The following is a 21359-nucleotide window of genomic DNA, read 5'->3' on the forward strand; positions in this document are numbered from 1 at the left end:
CATTTCTTCAAAATAAATCAAGTTTTTTTGCAATCAAATAAGTAGGTAGGTATATCAAATTCAAATCTATTAGGTAAATAGGTAGGTACTCAAAAATCGAATTTTAATAAATGCCTCCATATGAACTAAATATATTTTGTCTAGGTGCCTTAACACTAGGTTCCCAGCTTCCTTGTAAAATCTAAATAAATTTAAAATTGATTTCATCGAAACGGCAACCAGTAAACAAAACAATTAAAATAAAAGTAAATGGTCCACGGCCCGGCACGGCACGGGCAAGCGAGATTGAGCCATTTCATCGGGGCCGCTATCTATCGCATCTTATTGTTACTTATTACTTATTTTGATACTCGCCTCGGACAACCACTTATTATGAATTAGAAGCGCTTTGCGGGGGAATGCGTGTAAATGCAGATTTTCTTTTTTTTTTTTTGCAGTTTTGTTTCGTGTTTTATAATTAACAGACTAAGTTAATGCTAGTAAGTAAATGCTAAACAATTAAAAATGAATCATAGCTTATATATATTTTTTTAACTTCTCGCTGTATCTCGCATGTAGCAAGATAGGCAGAGGGCTATCAGAGGAGAATCTAGTGTTAAGACGCTCTATTCCTTACTTTCCGACGAATTTTTGAGGCATTGCTTGTTGACTTTGTTTACCAGAGCTGAGAAATAACAATAATAACAGATAAAATTCATTCTCAACAGTGGGAATTGAACCCGCTACCGTCGCGTTTACAATCACACACCAATACCCCAGCACCACAACGGCCAATCGTTTTCTGTCATACGTCTGTACCAATAAAATGTAATGGAACCACAAATAAATATAAAATCTCATACAAAACTTGCATAGCACTTTAAAAGTTTATCCTTGTGTTAATTGTAAACGTTAAAGTTTGAAGTCGATTGCTTTATAAGCTTAAAGAATTTTACAAACGTTTTGTGACTTAACCGCCCACGCTCTCAATACTAAAGATTTTTATCTTATTGCTGTAATCCAATTACCGGGGTCTTTAATACCAAACCTTCTAATCCTATCACAGACGTGTGATACCGAATTTAGGTGACATTTTAGACTCTTTTACCCTGTAATAAGCGTTATTGTGACTGCAAATAAAATTTTGTTTGCATTTCTACAAATGTAATCGTATAATATATGAAACAGCTTTAGCTACTTTCCATAAGAATCACGCGAACTGCTAATATAAGTATATTTAGAAAAACATTAATTAATGTAAGATTAATTAATTTGGAACGTATTCCATTAGCTTAAAGATCACATGTACAGCAAATACTAATATTGTTAATAGTCTAAGGGTTGGCGAGACGAATGCGTAGGAAATCGGGACTTAGTGTCAACACTTCACGGTGATGGCCGTAAATGAAGGTAGACACAATGCGGTCAGCTCTTTGTTGTTTAGAGCAAAGTTACACGCATTTTGACTCTCGCCTTTGGTGTAAGTTAACAGCACGAATGAACGAATTAACGTATAACCTATTGTTATGTATTAACCTCCATGCGTTTACAAAGTTCTTTGCTTTCTAAGACGTCTAAAGTATTTACAAAATAATTATTATCTGTACAAATGTTATATTGATTCAAATAACTTGAGTTATAGAATCTAAATTGAAATCTGTAAACTATGTTACTGAAACATCTGAACGAACTGCCTTACCTTACACTAGATTAACTGGTAAATCCCCATACACACGTCCTATGAGTCCTATCAAAAGCCCATACCACACAAATCGTCTACGGTGACCTCAACAAAGGCGTACTAATTGCCTAGCGCGGATCGGTGAAATTAATCAATCTGCGCAGGAGTGAGCCACAACATTCGTTACAGTTCATTTAGCCCTTATTTTGATAATAATAAAGACCAAAATCCCATACAAATACGAAGATATACCTGTGACCGACCGTACCTGCCTAATATAAACGTTGTAGTCGGCGCGCTTTGAAGTTACTGTACTCTCCAATTAGCGTTCGCCGCCGCCTTTGGCGTCCGCCGCCTTTAAGACGCGCTCTGTCTCGGTCCCGCCTCGGGCCTCTCCCTCTAAGCCTCCATGGGTGCCATCGCGGTAGGCTTTAAACGTGTCGTAATGTAATGTATAGTGTTAAGTTCACACACCTAAAGATCTTTATCGGTGTAAGAAATGTTGATGTGATGAAAGAATAATTCGCCGCCTCATAGACTATTTTAACTGTGTCAGTAGAAACTTTCACGTATTTTCAACGATATTTAACATATAATTAACATTGAAATCACCAGCAATTAGACTTTTTTCTGTACATTTGGTAAAAGTTATATCGTTATCTACCACAACAACGCATTAATTATTATTTTAAAATTTTAATTTGGGTTCATTGATATACATTTTTTAAATATTTTTTATAAACATTCTAATTAGTAAAATAAATAAGATTAAACTACCATTAAAAATCTATAAAACTTTTAATTATCATCTCTTATTTATTTTACTGGTTTTTTAAAGAACAATATTACTTCCGATGAACATAGTTGAAATTGAAAACTATTTACTATTTTGTATAAATAATTAACAACTATATATTTTTACAATAACTATATTGGACTTCAAAGTTATTACCTATAAGTCTTTCTATAGGATAATAGCTATCACGAGGCGACGGCGCGCGTTCGCGCTTCGCGGGAATTAGTTTTGGTTATAACTTACAATTTTTATAGTTGCCTTTTTCTTTTTTTTGTTTAACAATACTGTGAATACTAATATTACATTAAATGGTTTAATGGCAAAAAATAACTATTCATTTGTAAAATTATAAGAGGATAATAATCCTATCTAGGTGTATAATTTCAAATTGCCAATACAAAAGTATTTATTAATTAAAAAAAACCTAAGTAGATTATGTTTTTAATACAAGTGAATACTACTTCCCTTTTATCAAACAGAATATTGGCAATACCTTCACAAAAAAACCTACACAGAAAGTTAATGAAAATTATGTTAACGTACAAAAATAATATTAGCGAAATTAAGGTGAAAAATAACTGTTATTACGAGATCATAACAGTTTAGGCGGGCCACCCCGGTTCCAATAAATCTTACACTTATTTTGCATAAATAAAACTAAATTAACCCTTTAGATCCCGCGCCCGGTAGCCGCCTGATGATATTGTAACCAATAACAAAAATAAATTAAAGAAAAAAGTAAAAAAAATACCTTTAAGGTAAGAGAAAAAAGGTTTTACATCAAAGAAGCCGCGGTCACGTACTGGCTGGTTATGACGACCAGCGGGTGTTAGTCGTCTTAGCAAGGAAATTAAAAATTATACTAGATGAGTTTCGAAAATCGGTATTCAATAGATTTCAAATTTGAAGGAATAATGGAAATTTTTATTCTATAACTTTAATTTGTGTTTTCACATAATATTACTACAATTTTTCCACATTAAGCAGATTTGTAATTGTATTGTTTATTTGAATCAATTTTAAATGCATGTTTTTGCTATTAAATGTAATAAGCGTAAAAATATTATGATGTTATATGAAGTAGAATTAACTGTGTCTAAATTATATTGGTTGCAAATACTTTTATACTTTATATTTACGAAATGAAAATTTAAAATTCTTTTGAAAATCGATTAAGTCCATATATATTTATATACGATTTAAATATATAGAATTATTGAATGAAAATAAAAGTACGAGATTAGACACGAGCTCATCTGCTATAATGCTGCTATTCACATTGTAGCGTTGTTCATTGATGTCGACACAGTGTCAATGCGAGACAAATTCTATAGTTAACAAAACTAAATAAAAGCTATTTTTAGAATAATTAAATATATTACGTTTAACTAACAACGTGTTATAAATAAAGATTTCTTGCATTTATGCATATTGCATTGATTTTTCATATAATTTCCACAATCATTACAATATTTTTTGGAAGTTTTTATTATTTTTATCTTAATATTAAAAATCGCGTAGCATGGTTAGCGTACACAGGATTTGGTTAGAAATAGAAGAAATAAACTTCAAGTTACTAACTTCTTTCAAAATGATCATATGTTATTTTTTTTTTGTTAGAAGAATGTTTCATTTAATAATATTTCTTTAAATATAAATAATGAAATAATATATAATATTCATAGATATATTTATAAAACAATCGGCGTGACAAACGCTTCCGAATTCCGACACGATGGTTGCCATTGGAGAGACGCAGGTTCTTTGTAAAGTGCCGCAGCTATTAAAGTACGATTAAGCGGCCCCCGAGACGAAGCGGCTCCCACTTTCGATTTTACAACTATCTAAAATTGAACTCCTTATTCTTATAGTGGTAATCCACTATAACTAGAGAATACTAATATAGTATAAATTAGAAACCAGCAGTGGTGCAGGGGCACGAAGTGTGATTGTTAACGCGACGGTTGTGGATTCGATTCCCCCGAGCGGGAATCGAGCCCACAATCGTCGCGTAATAGTAGTACAGTTGCTGCACGATTTTTGATTCAGTTTGTTAAAACTAATATTTAGTTAGTTAGCTTATGATTCTTATATGAACTTTTATTAAAAGTTATTGTGTTAATTGTCGTAACTTAGTCGTGTTAATTAATATAACACTGCTTATTAATGTTTAACGAATTATATCTGTCGCCTATACACATTAATATTTTAAATGTATGATGGCATAGTCCCTTTATGACAATCTCTACTAAGCTTGGACCTTCGAAGGCAGAAAGTCTTAATAGAGTTTTAATAATATTTATATTTTTAGTTTCTTATAAGTGCCTAAAACTCAATAAGTATTTATCTACATATATCTAACACTATTTTAACTAGAAAGAATTCCGATGGCTGTCACTTTTTATAACCAAATACGTGGAGTGGTAAGTGGAATAGAACAAGTATTGCAAATCGATGGAATTTGTCGTATGAATATAATCGTTTCTATATCTCATGGTATACTTATAAATTGTCTACGGTATGCAAAATTAGATCTAGATCTAGATTATACATATTTCAAAGAAATACTCCTAATATTTATTTTATATAGGTATGTCTACGACTAAATTTGTATAACAGTAAATATGTATTTAAGAGTTAGTCTTGTTTAGAAACATGAAGCTTTAATAAATTGATGAAACAAATGTGATATAGCAACGGTTTTGGCTTTTATTCTCACTCTGAGGAATAAAATACTTTTATTTACTCGCTCTAGTAAACCGATAAAGCGCGGCGTTGAGTTCCGCTAAGGAGATCGCCGATTTCTTGCTATAAAAACGTCGTGACTTGGACGAATTCCGAACTATAAATGAATATATTAAGAATAAAGTTTCTAAATTATCAGGTCGTTGATTAAATTAATGTTCATTTGCATTATCTTGATTTATTTTGTCAAGTGAAAGATATGGTTGATTAATTATACCGTTTAATATACATTTTTATGTAAAACTTTATTTATTATGGCAATGATGCTGCAGATTTACTTAAGGAAATTGACTATAAATTATGACAAAATTTCTCTTGGATTTCTTAGAAAATATTATATACTTACTTACTTAATGCTTATAGATCGTTTGTAAAATGAAGGCCAAAGACTTTTTAAGATATATTATATCACATTGACAGTTTACCTATGTTTAAATAACGTGACAACTAGGATTAGGTAGCCATATCCTATACCATTTTGAATCTGACTATTATTTTATCAAGACAAAATACTTAATTCAGTTTTAGCATCACCTGTATCCCGCACATAGCAGTAGGTAGTTAGAAAAATCCGTCAACATGTAAACATAATTACATTCCAATTTATAAACATTAGTAGGATCCGTAAGCTCTTTATAATATAACTGGATCATGTGTTGATTACATATGTATTTACAAAAAAGCTAAAATTACTTTGAAAATATATAACTAAGGACGAAAGGAACTCTAAAAATTAAAAATACGAAATTATCAGAACCACGCCAAAGCTCCTTAAAACTTTTGAATGAAATTTTGCAAACAAGAATTTTTATTACGAAACCTAATAAATTATTATTTATTATAAGTCTAAGTTATGAGTTCAAAACTGAATATCAAATGTACAACAGACTCTCCAGCTAAAAGAAACAAGGCAATGCTTCCTTCCTATTAGAAAAGAGCTATTAAATAGGATTAACTTGTAAAGATATTTAAAATTGATTTAATAATTCATAAATAGTGTTTGGCAGCATCTTCGAAGAGAAATAACTTGAAAATTTCGACTATAGGTACATCCGGTAGTTGTGGGTTCGATTCTCATTCACAAGAATTTTTATTTATGACATTATTTTTTTTATCGGGGTGAAGATCCTATATTACAAAATAAATATAGAAATAAAAATTATATATTTATATATTAATCACCATAAACCTATTTATCTAATGACTGCTTTAAGCGAGTAGTGTGCGCAAGCCCTAAGCTATTGGTTTAGAGATGGTCCTAATCGGCGCGATAGATTGATGTTTTTATTAGTGGAGAGAATTACACTGTTTAGTGTATTAGAACTGGTTTTCTAAAAGAATGGACGTGGACGTGAGTGATGCCCAAAATTACAATGTCGATTAGTTTTTTAAGCGTTTTTAAAAGAAATCACAAAAAAAATAGTTGTAGAGCTTTGTATTAAACTTTTGGCTGCTTATTTACGTAGTATTCATACTTATAAGTTTATTTTAAAATGTTAATTATTGTTTTATTATATTGCAGCGAAAATGATATATTTATTTTTTTCTAAAACCACTAACGCCCGAAATTAATAATGTATCTCCGATCTCCAGTTAACGTCCATCTTGGAATGTTCGACATATCTATCCAATCTCTAACCTGCATGCCAATAACCATTCCGGATAATGTCAACTTATCATCAAAAGTGGATTGCAGGGCCCTCCCTGCGGTAATGATAGTTTCGTTTTACGTATCTTTTTTTAATTAACAAAATCCTAATATATATGCTAAATTAAATTTAAAATTAATTATTATTACTTATAAAAGTCCTATAAAAACTATTTTTAATAAAATAATAAATCTTTAAGTCCCAAAATATTAAAAAAGAATAAAAATTAATAATATTAAAACACTTTTTAAAACTTAATGCAATATGCTTAGGTGCGTACAATGGAACTTGGACATGTCATTTTGACAGCATATGTTTTTATAATATAATAATTAATTGTTATTTTTAAGATACTTTATTCCTAACTTATTTTCATGTATAAATTATTAAACATAACTTGAAACGCCATAAAATTACAACTAAACTGAACTAAAGATAATTATTTTAATTTAATTAATGGAGTCCGGCATAGTAAGGTAAGTATCGTATGTATTCATAATTTTGTTTATTAAGTTTAAATATACATGCGAAAAATTATATAAAGGCGTTAGCCTCTATAGAATTTTTGAATTCATTATAATATTAATATCGTTTTGCTTGGCTATTTCAATTTCATATTGTTTATTGCTACATTGGATAACAAAGAATAAAATTTGAGATTAAGTGCAAGATTATTATTTTAACTTATATTGATGAATGCTTTATTGAACAATGAACTAATAAATACTTTATTTTTTTCAGTAAAAACAAAACAGTGATTGCAAGAAATTCACTAAATATTTTGTAGCTTATAAGAAATGTATGGAGAATAAAACTGATAAAATTACTAAACATGGAGCAAGCTAGAATTAAGAAATAAGAAATATTTATATAAAGAGACAAATAAAAAAATAGGTTACATTTGTTTAATAATAAAAAAATTACAATACACCTTGTTTTCCTTATTCACCCCCAAAAACAAGTAAAACTATGATTAACTAACAATCTTCTCACTTAAGTAATTAATAAATATAAAATATTTGAATAATTATTCATCTTATAAAACAATTATTTACGTCCTTTCTGTGATATCTTATATTGCAGCGCTGTCCTCATTATCTATCATGTCATGAAGGTATTTCCATTCCTGGTACTTCCTCCAAATTAAGATCTCTGCAAATGGAGTGCCATAATATGAAATTATCTTGCAAATGTTCTAAAAATATAACATTTCTATAGTAGGTATATAATTCATGAATATTAATAAGTTTAATACTATTTACACATCATACTAATAAATTATAATAAGATTTTTTTTTATATGGTCCGTCCCCTTTTTTCCATACCATAGGTAATATTAGGTTAACATAATACCTTTCTATTATGTTCCTGGTTTAATATATGCTTGCTTGCAGCTTTGCTTTAGTACCTGGATTAAGAACTTGTGTTAATAAATATGGTCTATTTGGTACTTTATTTCCATTGATTACCATAATGTCTTGCATCACATTTTGCTGCCTATAATAAAATATAAAATATTATTTTACAAATATATGAGATAGTAATTTGGAAAATCAGCAACTGAAATTAATAGGCCCAGAGCTCAAATTAAGAAATGAAATGGTAATTAGTAACTGAGATTAAGTATACAAAAAAAGTTTCCATAATTTGCCTGCTTTTGTAAAGAAAACTTTTATAACTTAATAATACTCACATGGCGATTAAACACATAAGTGTTCGAGTGCAATCAATTGCAGCAATAACTCCAGGAAAGGCACCAACTTGATAGAAGTTTTTAGCACTCTCTTGATATATTTTTATATGCTCACTGCATATATTTGTAATTGCTGACACTGACTACATAACACTATCATTACTATCACTCGAAGAAATGTCACTCCACATATTTATTTACTTTAAAAATCAAATATAATATAAATGCAATTTTGCAATCCGGGGATATGATAAAGTAAACCCCAAAATATGTCGGATCGCAATTAGCTGTCATTTTTGCTATCCAACGTAATGTCAAAATGGACAGATCGTTTATTGGCACGCACAAGCTGTAACTTTCATACAAAGTTCCCTCTTCATCTCCAGTTAGTCCTCCCAACGATAGATTGAAGTTAAAGATTGAAAATGAAGTACTTCGATAGGTTATTGGCAAGCTAAACTCAAAAAATAGATTGATATTTTAATCTATGGTAGCAATTTATGGATTAGGATCGATTATTAACATTGGGCGTAAGGCGTAGAGGCAATGATAACGCTTATCCAAGTATTGAAAACTATTAAACGACGTGTGATGAGTGTTAAATATTTAAAAAAATCTTTGACTACATCCGTAGATACTTTAGGCTTGTTCGATTCGTGATGTTTGGTAACGATTTTATAACAGCTACATATAAAATTTCACATTGACCGAAAGGTCATGTGAAAACATAACATAAGTATGGTGACATTGACAGATTACCTTTTTGTTTTACATAATAGAATAAAAAAATATTATTATCTGTACAATGATTATTGAAGATTTTTATATACTTAATCTATATTCCTTAATTTCACCTAATACTCAAAAACGAAATAGAAGTTGCAACAATATATTTAAAATATTTAAAAGCGATATATCGTGTATTGCGTCAAATAAAATTTTTACATTTTAATTTAATATTGTATGTAATAATTTTAATCGCTTTTAGATTATTATTTTTTTTAATTTGACTACCGACTACCACATTACCATCAAGTAATTTATATATATAGTAGAAGGTACTTCGCTAAGATACTTTAATAAAAGCAATAATATTTTTTATAAACATTCAACGCCCTGAATCAAAACCACCGACAGTCTACTCCGCAATACAACAGTCAGGCGTAACAAAATATGAATGTGTATAATTAATTTATTGAATACTTGAAATGCAGATTTGTATTATTTATGCGAAATACTTCATCAATCAAACAGATTGATAAATGATTGATTGATTGATGATTCAATTGATAAAGGCACCTAAAAATAGTGGATCATAAACAATCTTAGAGTAGACTCGGTACTTGAGTCTCGTAGAATTATTATTAATATCGAAACGTCAGTTGAAAGTGACTTAATAGATTTTTTCAAATTTCAAATATATAAAACACTTTGAAATTATCTTTGTACTGTATTATATGTTATACTTAATTATAGTCTTATATGTTATATGAAAAGATTTGAGAGGTTACTTCAGAACACTAATAAAAGATATTGATGTAAAATTAATCTATGGCTTGTCTATATATTTTTATTCATTGATTCTCATATTTAAATGTATTTTTTGCTATAATTAGTACTGAAACGTATAGTGTTGGTATTTGCACGTGTGGATTAGAATCTAAAAGGCATTAGCACATTTTGACCATGACTTATAAAAAACAACTTTTTTACTATATTCGTAAACTAAGATATAATAATAAACTTCTATATAATAAACATAATACATAAGTATTGATTTTCATTGAAACTTTTTTCACCTCGCTGCTATGATATCATATCAAAAAATGTCAAGGAAATAATAAATACTAATTTGGTTGTTCCTTTATACGTTAAAAAATAATTTTAGGTGATCCTTCTTAGCAGAACTAATCAAGTGGTACTAAAATATTCTAAATTAATATTTGGATAAAAACAACAAAACTTTTGTTAGGTAATGTTTTGAGTAGCATAGAACTAAATAAATTAGTAAAATTGTATAATATATTTTTGTATTAACGTATTACCCGTATAATCTTTAATGATGGTCGATGTGCTTATTCTTTGTGTAAAAATATTACTTTTGATAATATGTAAGTATCTATTTAGAGTCATTGAGTCTCGCCATTTATCAAAGCTCTACTACATACCTAGCGAAATCTTGTAATACATCAATTCACATATTATAGGAACACAAGTATTTTAATGGGAACGTAGTGTCTTATCACTAGATTCCCAAGTTCCCTCTGCATACCCTGCTATATACGGGATAGAGCGTGAAACTAAAAAATTATATTAGCTACTTTGTTTTGAAAGGAGGTAGATCCAAGTAAAAAAATTATACCCACAATTTCGTTGTTAGACAAGTTGTTAATTATTCAATATCGCGCATTACAGACAAGTTAAAGCAATTATACACTTAACTCGCTTTAATAATACGCCTCGGGCGAGCTCGATCTTGTTCTTAGATAACGCTTTTTGCGAACTTGTTGCGATCGATCGGTGTTAGACAGTCGCTTACAACTTACAAGTGTCCATTTACATTAGGTTATTATATCGGTGCAAAAAGTTTATCTTGCTATTTTTTTTTTCGTTTAAAATTTTAATAATTTTTGTTTTGCTAATACATATCTTTTTTAAAGTAAATTTTCTACTATCATGTGATTTTATTTTAATTTATTTGCTTACCTTTGCATAGAGAATTATAATGTAAAATTAAAGAAAATTATAATCCTACTTTCTTCATACTAATATTATTTGTGAGATTTATTGTTTGTTTCACTTTTACGCGAAAGTTGCTGAAAGGATTTAGAGAAAATTTTAGGTACTTACATATCAGAAAAAACATAAATAGACTAGTAATTAGTAGTAGTGTAAAGCTTTCATATAATATGCCTATAATAGTTTTACCAATAACTTTAAGCGGGCAGAGATAGATTACGTTGCTAGTTTCATATATATTACTTTATTTAACTATAACACAGCTATTGTTTTATGGTTATATAAGTAACCATTATATAAGTAATCAAACAATTTTCCATAGATAACATTGTCTGTTGACTAATTCAGGTACAATCTCAGGTCAGAACATAATTCGGATACATTGTAACAAAAACGATACTGGGAAAAAAAAAATATGAATTTACTTGACATTTGATTTATTAATTACATCTAATTGGACTCGCACGTTGTTTAGCCACCGTTTAAGTAGAAACAATTAAGATGTACCTATGACATGAGCAATTATTTACTTTGTAAGAACTAGATCTCATTCTACAAATCTTGCTTGTTTACTATAGCGAGAATTTTCCCGACTATATCTCTATATATGTATGAGAGCTATGACTATATTTACGAAATAAAAATCGAAACAATATTTTTTAAAATTTTTGTCTGTTTGTCTGTGAGTTTGTTCACGCTAATCTCAGAAACCGATTTATATGCAGTTTTCACTGTTCTATTTTAGCTTTTGTTTTATTTCAATCGGTTCATAAATATAAAAAATTGCTGCAACAAAATTGCTATTAAATGAGTTTTATTGAAGTTGTTGAAGTTGAAGTTTTTGTTTAGCTATCAATATATGAATATTGTAGATATTGTAGATAGATCAGTAATTCAGATGAGAAAATAAATATTTAATTGTTTAGTATAAGGGGGCGAAGCCGCGAACTCGTCTCTAGTATTAAATATTAGCAAAAAATAAACCGAAATAAGGATTTGTTTTTAAGTCTTTTTAAAAAAACTCTTACCATTAATTCTCAATGTTCCAACAGGCTCTACATAAATTTTATTAGAAATCAATGAATAATGTGTTTCAATTATTTTTTTAAAACGATTTTTCTACATTTTAGAAATCTAATTAATAGGTCCTTTTTATGTGCTAATTACTTAATGTTACCGTCTTGTTATATTTATCCACTTTGGTTTTTACGCCTAAGTACGTCTTAGTTTTTTGCGCGTCTAGACTCCATCGTACTTATAAGTTTTAAATTTGACGTAAATAACAAATGTAATAAAATTAGAACTTAGAAAAAATTTAGGTTCAGACCGTTTTATATAGTAAATAGTAAACTGTTCGTACACACTGGTTTATTATTTTAACTGAACACAATTTCGCCTTTCTAGTATATAGATAGAAGAACCACGTGATCAATCTCTCCTTATTTACCGCTATTTTAGCAAAAATACATATACCTATATTATGCGTCAACATAATAATTAAATTTAACTATTCATTTATGTCTTTGGAACATGCTAACACAAGTCTAACGCGTGCCTGTCCTGTAACTTACTCTCTAGCACAAATACTTGCATGTTTCTAAGCATCACAATACAATCATAAACTTAACTAACTACTGCCTCGGTATGTTTTACATCCGCTTCGTAATTATTATATAAAATATAACATCGCGATATCGTGTCTGACCGTTTTAAATAATTTTAGAGCCTAATTGACTTGTCAGTGTTAAAATTAACCAGTTAAGTAGGTAAAAAAACTATTTCTTGTATATGTTTTATCTTATGTTAAATTTTATGTCTAAACGTTAAGTAGTTTTTTTTGTACCAAGATTATAGATTATAAATATACTTAGAACTTTTTTTTTGTGCCGATTAAATTTTTTGTATTTTATTATTGTCTACTGCTAATATATTTAAAAAATATATGCGATCAATTGTTAAAAAAATATGAGAGTTATTTAAAAAGAAACACATACCTATTCCATAAGATTTTAATCCTTTTCTGAAGTACATCCTTAGAAATTTGTATCATATAAAATATAAATATTTATTATGTTATCCCGAGAATAACTATGACATAATTATAAAAAAAACATACAGTCGAATTGATAACCTCCTTTTCTTACAGAAGTCGGGTAAAAATGCTTACAACAGTAACTACCTACGGTAAAATATTTCAATTATTACAAGAACCATTTAATAAATACAAAACAAAACACTCACTCACTCATGATTACATTTTTAATAGACTATAATGACCATTAATATGAATAATAAAATTCTCATTTTATTTAATGTAACAGTATATAATTAATATGGGTACCTACATATTAAAATTAACTAGCTCCTTTACCCAGCAACGAGAATTGACTTTTATTTTTTCTTAAGTGCCGTTGTTATCGTACTGAAGGTATAAAAATAATAAAAATATGCATTATTAATAAGCGGTCCAAGTAAGCAAATGTCAAATTTAAGTGGTAGCTATGAGTGTCCATACAATTCCCTCGAATGATTTAAAATCAAATGAATCATTCTGTTTTGCAATTATAACGATGGCTGCATAATACTAAGAAAAAAACTATTATTGTTGTAAAAAACCTTAGTTTATGATAAATAAGGTATTATATGATATTTGTGTTAAAATTCTCTTCGTCTTCTTTCTCGAAATTCTTATAAATAGATAAATATATATTATCGACTTATGGACCTTTGTTTTTTTTATATAATTGCTTTAGTGGTAAATGTATAATATAGAATCTAGAGATAGAGTTAAAAGCTATATTGAATAATAAAAAAAAAACTACCTGTTTTAATTTAGATACTTGCACTCTTCTTTTTTTGGATTTATGCCAATTTCACATTTAAAATTTCAGCTTTATTAAACTGCACGAGAAAATTAATTTTGACAATATTTATTTATTATTATCATCAAAAAATATTTTTTAATTTCATAACTATCCACACTGTTGTCGTACAACAAATAACGAAACTAATTTGTAGAATAAGATAACACATTTGTAACAATACAATGTGAGCCAACCCTTACCGTTTGACGGCAACCTCGGAGAAACATATCATTATGTGAGATGGTGTAGAGATAAAGCTGGTAGCGTTTTAATATCACTGATAACTAAATATATGAACAATATATATACCTATAATAGTAAGTAAAAGTAAGTAAGTAATATTCTTTGAAAATAAGAGATATATTTTAAGGATGGGATTTATATTTTTGACATTAACCAATGGAAAACCCTGTTACAAAAAAAACATTTTTATATTTGTTGTCAAAATAATATTTTAAGAAGCTATATAGATTTTATATCTAATCTTTTTACCCATAAAAAAAATATAAAAGCAACGTGGTAAAGTTTACCAACACAATTTAAATAAGCAAATATATTTTCAATTTAAATATAAATATTAGAATCAAATAAATAAATAAATGTAATAAAATCGCTTCTAACTTTAACGGCATTGTTCTAAGCGCTACGAGGTCTCATATTATATCTCATTACACGGGCGAGTCGTACCGTCATTACTTGAGCAACGCACTAATTGTTCGACTCCTTACCCATGTGAGCTTTGAAATATCTAGTTTCAGAATTTCTTATAATTTCGTTTAACATATTAAGGTTTTAGTAATTTTTATACATAATTACTTAAAAATTGTGAAAGCTTTATAGGTAGGTACATTTTAAATTGTTTTAAAAAAAAAAGTATCTCCAGATTTTTACCAATGTTAGAGAATGAAATAAAAAAATATTTATGAGTTGGTAGGTATACTAAATATGCAGCATTAATTGAAATAATATATTTTTCTATTCAAATAAAATCAATTATCATCAACAGTCTCTACATAATTAAAACTAACTTTAAATGGTTTCTTCATATTATTAATCACCGTGAAATGTCAAAAAATATAATTATAAACAGCTAAACTTCAATACATTACACTACAAAGGTTTCTAAATAATAACTATATTTGGAATAAAATATTAATTTCTTACTTATTCCATAATGTTCTGTTATTTTCCATACTCGAATTACCAATTTGTAAATCGGTAACGAGATGCCCGCCATTAACCTCAGCACACGTGTCTTACATTTTATACGCGGAGTATGGTAGAGGCTATTAAATCAAAATGAACTTGTAATGTGTTTTAGAAAATATCGATTTAACACAGTATGTTTTCTTAACATTTCTATTTAATACTCTAGTACCTACAATATTTATTAGACATGTTAAATACTGTAGGTAGTAGATAATAATAGCATTTAGTTAGAAACATGTGTTTTACAAATTAATTTCCAATATTATGGACAAGCTAAAATTAACAGTATTTTTAGGCTTTTCTATTTTTGCATCATGGTGGCATAAGAATGGCGTTATTATAAGTACAGGTAGTAAGTAGTTGTGGGTTGAATCCCATCAAAGGGATTATTATATAAAAAAATATATGTGAAAAAGTAAAAGTAAAATTTATATGTAAAAAAGTATTTGCTTTGTACATTCTTAAAATTTAACTATTAATACAACAAAAGTACGTAAACAGAAATGTAAAGATATATATTAACAAAAAAAGGATATAAATTAAATATATTTCTCATTAGAATGAGTTTGTTTAAAGTAAACAAAGATTAAATGCCATTTTAGCAAGAATTCACAGCTGGGTTCAATATTGTTTTAAATGCGACTCGGGCGATATGTGTGGTCGAATATCTATTGTTTTCCTAAATAAACATGCTTATGCAATAAACTTATTGCTAACAATTGGTGTCACTTTTTTCATATTGAATTGTTATGGTAAACACGTGCATGCAGAAAGCCAACTATTTAGGTAATGTATGTGCTTCACACTGTATCCCGCATGTAGCTGAGTAGGCAGAGGGGGCCTAGTGTTAAGACACTCCGCTGCCCACTTTCCGCTGAATGTTGGAGGCATTGCGGGTCGATTTGTGGAGTTCAACGCCGCGCTTTGCCTTCACACATGACGGAGAAATGAGAATATTAAATACTAGCGGCCCGCTCGCGGTTTCACCCGTGTGAACTATGTTATTATTAATTTCTGTTTCCATGACTACGTCCTAGTGACGTCTATGCAAAATTTGAGACTCCTAGCATTTGTAGTAACGAAGTTTCATACAAACTTTCGACCCCAAAAACAACCCTTTAGAAGTCGAATATTGCAAATTCCCGTCTAAGCGAGCACCTACGTCCTATAAATTACTCCTATGCAAAATTTGAGATTCCTAGCACATGTAGTTTCTGAGATTTCGTGATGAGTGAGTGACCTTTCGATTTTATATATATAATATATAGATTTCATTTATTTTCTAGCGGGAATCGAACCCGCAATTGTTTAAAGGCATGTGCCTCAGCTCTACGACTGGCCTCAAAGCCCTCAAACTCCACGTCATGTCAAAATATTTAAAAAACGAATACTTATACACTTATCAGACTTAAAGTAAAAGTAACATTAGGAGTCATAAATCAATATTCTTGATACCAAAGACAAACAAGAACCTGGTCAAAAGGGTCGGTTATCTCTTCACTTAGCAATATGTCAAAATATTGCGTCTAAATCTGTTTAGTGTTGCCGATGCAGGTTGCCGCTCTGTGGCGCCATGATTACTACTTTTTTTAATTTTATGTTTTTTGTGGATATTGAATTTCTTAATATAAGTTACGTAATTGTAAATTTTAAATGATTATAATATATTCATATTTAGGATGTCCTTTTATATACAAATGCCAGATTTAATAGCGTTTATTGTCAATTATAACAGATGTTATTTAGCCTCGCGGTTAAGCGTTGAGAATTTATAATTATAAAACTAGACTATTGGAGCGAATTGAAAAATTAAAACATCTGTATCAATTATGTTTTAGCGGACGTTAATTCCTCAGCCGATTGCAGAGATTTATTACGCCATTAATTAGATACAAACCGACGCTACCGCGAGCTAATTTATATTTAACGGTCACAATTCGCTAATAACCGGCACTCATTCATTACCGCTAACCAATTTCGCTCTGTCATTCCCTTTTGTTTTGTTTTATGAAAAATCATCTCCGTGAATAAATTGGAAATGAGTTTTTTACTAATTACCACCACCATTGGGGTATCTAAAACAAACGTCCCAGTTTCGTATAACCGTCGACTCACCGTCGCGATTGCTTTCAATTTTTAAATTAGTAACGTCCGCCGTCCGCCGTCTGCCGACCGCCGTCCGCCGTCCTCAGTCCTCCGTCCGCCGTCCGCCGGCGCCCGCCGCCGCTCTGCCTCTAATGAAGATTTCGTATGGTGCCGTCCTTTTTTGTCAGCCATATCTGTTTGTTTTGAGCTCACCATCAATTATTATCCAGTTTTAAATTAGTCTTGTTTCGAGCACCGGCCTATCCCCGTCCCCGTCTGGCGCGTGCTAGTCTGGTACCTGCGTCCCTGTCGCACTTGTCGCTGTCGTTTGTTTAGTGCGTGACGCGCCACGCCCCCGTTCCTTTAGCGGCACGGGCGGCTTTGACCGGTAGCGACTCGTTATCTTGAGTTTTTTCGCCCGTCTGTGTGTGTCCAGCCCAATATTTGGGTAGGCAGGACGAAAAAAGTCCATTTGTGTGCAGTAGGAGGTGCACGATATCTACTGTTGTTTCGTTTATTGCCCCCGTGCCCTAATTACTGTGCGACTTGTGAAGTCAAATAAAATAAGGATTTTGCGTCAAAAAAACATAAGTATTTGGGAACCGGGGAACAGATAAAATATCAATTTACATACTAACTATGTCAATTTCAGTCTAAAATAAAACTTTACCGAGTATACTTTGGCAATTCGTTCATTTCTATTTTCCTTTGAAATATCGCCGCTAATGAGCCCTAGTTCGTAATTCCAGTGATTTGTCGTAGTTTCGTGTGGTCATGATTTTACTCTGATATACACGCGAGCTTGTACGTGCCCAGCCCACCATATTTTGCCCAGAATTATGTATAAACATGAATTTAGTCTTTATTAAGAAGAAATACTTACTAGAGTTGCGTGTTGCAAATAAGCTTTTAAGGCTAACTTGATTGTCGAAATGTCAATTGAACTTAATAGTATTGTGTAAGGTAAGTACTTAGCTATGAAGGCGCAGTGACATTTAGAACGTTAGAAGTGCTAATAATATTTAATTTTGCCTTAAGGCACGAGTTGTTTTCTACATATTTTTTTATAATAACTACCTAGCTTTAGGTCATGATAAATAAGTCTTTAAAATGATATTGAATTATGGATTTTGAACTATGTCAGGTTGTAGCAACTATAAAAAGTACACAATGTTAATAAAAACAAAGAAAAATCGATGATAGCTTATCTTTGTACTTACCTAGTTATTAAATACTTGAAGTATAGATTGTAAAAAGAAAAGCTTTTATATTATTAACCGACTTCTGTAAGAAAAGAAGGTTCAATTTCAAAGAAAATTCAATTCGACTGTATTTTTTTTATTAACAAAAAGAGAGTAGTTTTAATAGATAGGTAGGTATAGCTCTACCATGTAAATTGATAATCCACACATTCATTACTACTTACAAAAACTAAAACCTATTGATTGTTTAAAAAATAAAAAAAAATAAGGGAGAAACCTAATATTAAACTTTTAATAGAACTGTTAAAGCGGAAGTAACGTTGTTTTTATTTAATTAACACTTACAAAAGACACTTGTGCTGGGGTCGATTCAATTATACGGTTAGTGAGTTGTAATGTATGGGATAGAGTAACAAAGATTTCAATTTATATGTTTAATGTACTTTGCTTAATATGTTTGCTTACTATATAAAGGTTCTTAACAAAAGTGTTAATAGATATCGCTTTTATTTATTCTTGTAGATATCTCACTAATAGTATTATGTTGTGATAAGGGATAACATATTTATTTACATGAAGGGTACAGAAGGTACGAAGGTAAAAGGGTACAGAGACCGTCGTGGCGAAGTGGCACGGAAGTGAAATATGTATTTACGTTTATATTTCCATTTCTTCGCTCTGGTGTAAAGCAAAGCGCGGCGTAGAGTTGTGCCAATCAATACCAATGCCTCCAGAATTAGGTAGAAAGTGGGGAACGGAGTGTCTTAACACTAGGTTTCCTTTGCCTACCCTGCTGTGTGCGGGATACAGCGTAAAGCTGGTTTATTAGTCTTTTTTGATATTATTATAAAACAATGATAGTATTTTTCAGCGCATATTTTATATAATTACGCGCGATAATGCGTGAATAATATAATTACCTATAGGTATATTAACCTATAATAATAAAAAGTAATACCTAGAGGGAATTAGCAGGTACCTAGGTGCTAACGACTAAATCTTCAATTTCTTTAGTTTTACTCCTTAGGGAGCATTTACAATTTATTTAGGTGGGCTTAAACAAATCGGCATAATCTGTTGCTAATGTTTTAAATCTAACGGAGGGTGATTTGCAACGCATCGAAATGATTGCACATTTCAGAAATTCGATTAGACACAGTGACTGGTTTAAATATGTTACTTACAAAGGGGTTGATTAAATCAATGAGGAAGCTAAAAAAACAATTAATTGGAAATATGTTTTTGTTTTTAATTATATAATAATCATCATCATCAAAGAAAATAGTATTATGTAAACTAGCAATATTATAGGACTTGAATAAAAGAATTGGCTTTTTAGAACGTAAATTGACTTAAAAAGCTTTATTGTTTGATCCACTTGTTTATTTTTTTGTTCTCTATGGAAAATAAACAAATAGAGGTAATTTACTTAAATGTCATGAAAGCGCATCATACTTACGTAATCAAAAATTTCTTTTCAAATACGAGTCACGAACAATGGCTAAACGGCTCGGTACAATCGCGTAGCGCAAACATTTAAAACAAAAAATATTTTTGCATTTCGCTATAAGAAACATTTTGCTGTAGATTAAATAGCTATTCTTTGATAAAATGTAATAGTTAAAATTATTCATAGTTTTACTAAAATAATATTAATGTTCAAGTAAAACTTCCTTTCACTAGTTTTATTGAGAAGACAGTAAAAAACCAACAAAAACCTGGGGAAACCTGCTAGGACCTAGTTTATTATTATTAATTATCTAATACTACTCAAATACAAAAATATTGATATTTCTTATATAGGAGTAAATTATTTTATAGAAAGAAAAAAGGGAGATTGCATCGAGGCGCATTCAAACAGTGTTTGTATAAACATTAAAAGCGAGTCATGAATTGATACCCACTCACATTAAAATGATAGGCCTAACCAGGGCTGGAAAATGGATAGAAACCTAGGCTTAATTATAAATACAAAAATAAAATTTAACTTTAAAAAATTAATTAAACCACATTAACGATAATAGCCTTCTATTTCATAAAATATACCACAATATGTTAGCTACCAGCACATTATACAAAGTTGTATATTTAGTTAATAAATTTGGAAGAAAAACTGACAATAGCCCGGTGATACAGATTTTGTGAAGCGAAGAAGCGGCAAAATGGATGAGCGGGAATAAAAGACGCAATATACCCGTGAAGGGGCGCGGAAAATCATAAAATAACACCGATGCCGTTAAAATGATTGTTCGAAAATCGACACCTATGTTGTGAATCACTATTGCTATTAAAAGGAAATAATCATTTTGTTTGGTTACTTAATTTATTTTACGCTGTCTGAGAGCAGGAGTTCGTATATTTTGGATTATCTACCAGAAGACCTTTATTTAGTTAATATATGTACTTTTATTTGTTTCTTAAATAAAAAAATGCCACGAATTTAATTAATTTATAATGCTATAGGTAGCAACGTCATCTGATAAGAAAATAAACATAAATTACATAAAACTCCAAAAGCTTGAACTGTAGCTGGAGTGATATGAAAATAGCAGAAATTATTTTGTTATCTACTTCGAGAAATACAGATGATCAAAAGGTAATCAAAAATTAAAATTTATAATTTGAAACAAAAAAGATATCAAATGTCAAAAAATTTTGACAGTTTTTTATAGATTCAATCTGTCGAATTAACCAATAAATATATCAATTCATAGATA

The 21359-nt window shown here is 29.9% G+C and overlaps 1 protein-coding gene and 1 long non-coding RNA gene across 2 annotated transcripts in view; one reads left to right on the top strand and one right to left on the bottom strand.

Moving 5' to 3' along the window:
- Positions 1–21359, top strand: part of LOC146528376 (uncharacterized) — a 55444-nt gene that overhangs the window by 13884 nt on the left and 20201 nt on the right. The gene's annotated exons all lie outside the window — the stretch shown is intronic.
- Positions 7747–9068, bottom strand: LOC146528377 (uncharacterized). The gene is made up of 3 exons (XR_014879111.1): positions 8544–9068; positions 8204–8347; positions 7747–8045 (listed from the first exon to the last, which is right to left on the bottom strand). It is a non-coding gene; the product is annotated as an uncharacterized LOC146528377 (long non-coding RNA).

The sequence above is a fragment of the Heliconius melpomene genome, chromosome 19 (genome assembly GCF_056956725.1).
Source record: "Heliconius melpomene rosina isolate 202511_hmr_F chromosome 19, ASM5695672v1, whole genome shotgun sequence".
In the NCBI taxonomy this organism is placed as follows: domain Eukaryota; kingdom Metazoa; phylum Arthropoda; class Insecta; order Lepidoptera; family Nymphalidae; genus Heliconius; species Heliconius melpomene.